We start from the raw sequence: 4936 nt of genomic DNA, 5'->3' as shown, positions 1-4936 counted from the left end.
TTTGCCTTTTACGAATACACTCTCACGCAGGTTTGATAACTTACCTTGATTCTTTATGATTCTCCTACAAACACACACCACTTTTACTCACTTCTATCTTCATTGTTCCTTCACACAAAGCCAACCCTGCTCCCCGCTGACGAGTCCGCAAAAGGATGAAACGCCGCGTACGGGGATACTGATTCGCACGCTTGCCTTCTTGTCTTCTGTTTTACTTTTCTACCTACCTCCTTACATAACCTTGACTTAAACACCACCAATAACGCTACACAACCTATTACTACAAACGCAACTACATAGTTTCTTGAAGAACCATCATAACAAACAAAACCCTTTTAAAAAAATTTTATTTCAAACACACCACATGGTTGGCGGTTGTCCAACAAATTCCAAACTACCCCATCTGGTTATTTTTATTTCTATTTCTACGCCCCTCAATTCGCAATTAACCATTCAACAAATTACTCATTATGTTCCCCTTTAGCCCACATACACATAACGTCCTTTTTTTTCTCTAGTTTGTTAATTCAGACAATTGTTACAAATTAACTTATATATAAGAACTACAATATGGTTCCAATTAACCTATGTCAAAATTAAATAAACATTGTGATACCCCTATAGGGAACGGAGAGAGCGCCACCAAGCTCGCCATATTGTTTAGTTCTAGTTGTAACAATTGAATCAATCTCATACAGTTAACCAGAAAACAGTCCCCCTTGTTTATTCACACACCCCTAACACACTTACTAACAAACACAACGATCACTACTCAATGGAACTATTACTCACAAAGGATAACCTTAATTTTTAAAAAGTCCCATTCAACTCCAAAATCGAAGCAACCCGACCGAAACCCTACCAAAACCTAACCGACCCCCAGAATATGTTGATTGATAACCCTGACAACGCAATCCCCACCCTTGACACTAACCATGCCCATCCAACCAACCCCCCACCCTCACCGGACATGTCGAGGAACAAATAAACGAATTTTTACAGACTGACGACGGAGACATAACAGACTTGGACACCTCCCTTATTTTGGCCACAAATTGATCATATCCGATCAGGAAACTGATTCAATAATAGAAGGCCTACATAAGGAAAAACAAAAACTTTTAAACAAAGAAGACGAAAACCCAGAGACAAACAACACACCCCAAATCACAACTAACCCCGAAATCGCAACCAACACCACACCACACAATGACCAACCACAATCCATTCCCAACCCCAACAGCATACCACCACACCTCCTGGAAACATTCCGCATTATTAGCACACAGAAAACCAAATTATCCAAACTCAAATGCACACTTGACGAACTGGAAGAACACAAAAAAGCACAGACACTACCCCCTGGACTAGAAATCACACACAAAAGCAAACACTACCTGAACAAAGACCTACGACAAAGATGGAGGACATCTTAATGAATGCCTCACAAGAACTACTGACAGTAACCATTGACTATCACAAACAGGAAATAACAAACACAGAGTTCAAAATACAACACAAATCTGCACAAATCAACAACAAATGTGACACAACGACTGCCAACAACATACTACAACAAACAGACGCCATTGCAACCAAATACACAAAACAAGCCTGCCTAGCACCATCCCACAATCGCAACATAAAACTAAAACGACTTAACAACACAAATACCAGAATCACTCCAACAACCTCCTCACCCCATAGGACACCATACAGAACAACCAGCCAACCAACCAACAAACCCACACACACACCGACCAACAGACACAAACCAAAACCCCTTATGCAAACCCACACCCCACACCACCAAACCCGGAACAACTAGTACTAGCACAACAACAGTAACAAGAACACCACAACTTCGAATACCAACCCACTATCGACAACCTAATAACAACAGACACCGAACCCATCAACGAAACAACAATGAACAACAATCAGCACCCCACATAAACATTCCATCTCACTTGAACTACAACACACAACAACAAATCCTGGATTTTCTAAGACGCAACAAACCCACACACCACAAATAACAAAAAAACAGATAAAACTCAACACAGATACAAACAATTACAACAAACGAAACATCCTAAAATATTTGAAAACACAACGGAACACAAATAACAACAGACACAAAAGCAAAAATAAACTACATAAAAAACTCAAATATAACTCCCAACACAATACTATTTAACCTCTCTAACAAACCCATCTCACAGGAAGCACAAAAAACCCTGTCGAAAGGCCTTACCTTTGTCCCGACACCCAAACACACACCATACAAGACCATATATGCCTCTTTTCTGAAATATAAAAAAAGCATGTACAATAAATATTTCTTCAGAAACAGAAAGGACACTAAAAAACATCCATTTAAACTACCCAGTAACTTCACAGCACCAAACCCCGACAACAGCAACCTGTTAGAATACATATCAAATGTACTCTACGATCTCAAAATTGAATTTGGAACACAAAAACAAACTACAAAAACCAACTTATCCTCACAAAGCCTTAAAACCATCCATGATCTAAAAAAGGATGATATAATAATCAAACCAGCAGACAAAGGAGGAGCCATTGTGATATGGCCAATGGAAGATTATCTTACTGAGGCATATAGACAACTTTATAATGAGAAACACTACCAGAAACTAACACATGACCCGACCCCTGAAATTCTAACTGAAACCAAAACCCTAGCACACAAACTCCACAAATCTAAGGCCATTGACAACACAACATTTAAATATCTCACAATTGACAATCAAGCCAGGACACCACAACTATACCTTTTACCCAAAATACACAAAACTAACATTCCAGGTCGACCTATTATCTCCGGTTGTGGTGGACCAACAGTCAAGCTTTCTCAATATGCTGACCATCTACTCAAACCACTCCTACAACACATACCATCATATGTCCAGGACACTACAGACTTTCTATGCCGGATATTTGCTCAGAATAACACACTACCAGACAAGTTCATACTTATTACTATTGACGTAAGAAGTCTCTATACCAACATACCTAATGATCAAGGCATCCAAGCCTGTATAGACATGTTGAAAGAAATCAACACAATTACCCCTGAAATGGAACTAGTTCATGACATCCTATCCCTTGTACTTAAGAAGAACGCCTTTGCTTTTAACAACGAACACTTCCTACAAATTCATGGCACTGCTATGGGATCACCAATGGCACCTACCTATGCAAACATATTCATGGCAGCACTTGAACAGGAGCTCCTCCAACAAGCTCCTGAAAATCTTATACCTATTGAATGGATAAGATTTATAGATGACATATTTGCAATTTGGACACATGGCACTGACAAACTGGAAAAATTCCTTAAATACATAAACAATTTCATCCTACCATCAAATTTGACTTTTCCTTCTCTGAGAAATCTGTCAACTTCCTTGACACAACTATCTACAAAAACAAAAACAACAAACTGGAATCAGACCTGTACATTAAACCAACTGACAAAACCCTTCTACTACACAAAAGCTCATTCCACCCCACCACATGCAAGAACGCAGTCATCTACAGTCAGGCTCTACGATACAGACGCATAATTACAGACAACAACAAATTACAACAACGACTAAACCACCTCCTGATTGCACTGATCCATCGCGGATATGACCACGACACCATCACCACCAACTTCAACAAAGCCCTACAATACACCCAAACAGACCTACTCAATAGGAAACAAAGCCAAAAAAACACAAGCCGCCCAATTTTCTCCATTCCATACAACACAAACACAAAATACATTGCAAACATCCTACGTAAACACTGGAACATATTGGAGAATGACCCCACACTGAGGAGTCTATGGCAAGAACCTCCAATTGTAGCCTACCAACGTAATACTAACCTGAGAGACACACTTATCACAGCAAAACTTAATACCAGACACAACGCTAACCAAACATAATAACATCCCATAACCCAAATCCCCCAGGCCTTCCATCAACCCCAAACCTAACCAAAACCAGCCAAAAACCTCCACACCATCCTAAACACAGATACAAAAAAATTTTGACCACTCCCAATTGACATTGTATCTGAATACCACCTTGAAAACACCAGAGTGGATATAACAAACCAAAGAACTTACTGGGACACACTGGGTTACAAGTGAGAACATGCAAGAACCAATTAACACATGACAAGCAAACCCTGTGGCACTCTCCTGTGAAAACAACAAAACTACATGACTTAACCAGTCACATCAAATCTGGCATCCTGGGCATCCTGCGGACATAAGTATAGAATTATTTTTTTAAAAAAATACTTGTCCTTAGCAGAATTAAGCCATAAATATGACCAGATGCCCGAACAAAACCTAAATGTTCAACCACACGGATTAAATACACTTCAAATCAAACCACATGAACATGGTCATGGATAATGTAGTCACGTTGAACAATCCTTATGTAATATAATGTACAATCCGCTATCCATATGCTGTATATATATATATATAGTTATAGTAATTCAAACGCATGACAACGTCCACGTTGACTTCTAATTACCGATGATAATTTAAACACCTACTAAATAATGATACCTATATACCTACAACCTTACACTCACAATTATATGCACGTTTTACAAGCTTATCATAAAACTTCAAAATACAAACCTTAAAAACCTTGACTACCTCAAATTGATAACCCTATTCACGATTGAAACCCTCACGGTTGATGCATCGCCGAACATCGACCCACGGAAGTTTTTAGACCCGGGGTAGTTTACTACCCACAGATGACGATATTGCACTGTAATTCTGTAATTCCTCGCCAAAAATCCAAACATTTCAACCCAATTTTTTATTTCATGACTACGGTGATAAAACGGAACTTCAACAATTATAACCAACCATACTACATGAAGTACAACTTACAAC

At 39.0% G+C, this 4936-nt stretch overlaps 1 long non-coding RNA gene across 5 annotated transcripts; it reads right to left on the bottom strand.

Annotated features, from left to right (window-relative positions):
• Positions 1-1049: 1049 nt before the first annotated feature.
• Positions 1050-4710, bottom strand: LOC114536509. Of its 5 annotated transcripts, none has more exons than XR_003688457.1 (5): positions 3391-4046; positions 3221-3288; positions 3040-3099; positions 2258-2537; positions 1050-1097 (listed from the first exon to the last, which is right to left on the bottom strand). It is a non-coding gene; the product is annotated as an uncharacterized LOC114536509 (long non-coding RNA). The 5 variants fall into 5 exon arrangements; XR_003688459.1 differs by having other exon boundaries at positions 1061-1097; positions 2258-2309; XR_003688460.1 differs by lacking the exon at positions 1050-1097 and adding an exon at positions 4673-4710 and having other exon boundaries at positions 2206-2537; positions 3391-3447.
• Positions 4711-4936: the final 226 nt, after the last annotated feature.

Source organism: Dendronephthya gigantea, unplaced genomic scaffold (genome assembly GCF_004324835.1).
Source record: "Dendronephthya gigantea isolate DGI-Jeju-01 unplaced genomic scaffold, DenGig_1.0 000138F, whole genome shotgun sequence".
In the NCBI taxonomy this organism is placed as follows: domain Eukaryota; kingdom Metazoa; phylum Cnidaria; class Anthozoa; order Malacalcyonacea; family Nephtheidae; genus Dendronephthya; species Dendronephthya gigantea.
The sequence above is the reverse complement of the archived record's forward strand: the minus strand, read 5'-3'. Positions and strand labels throughout refer to the sequence as shown.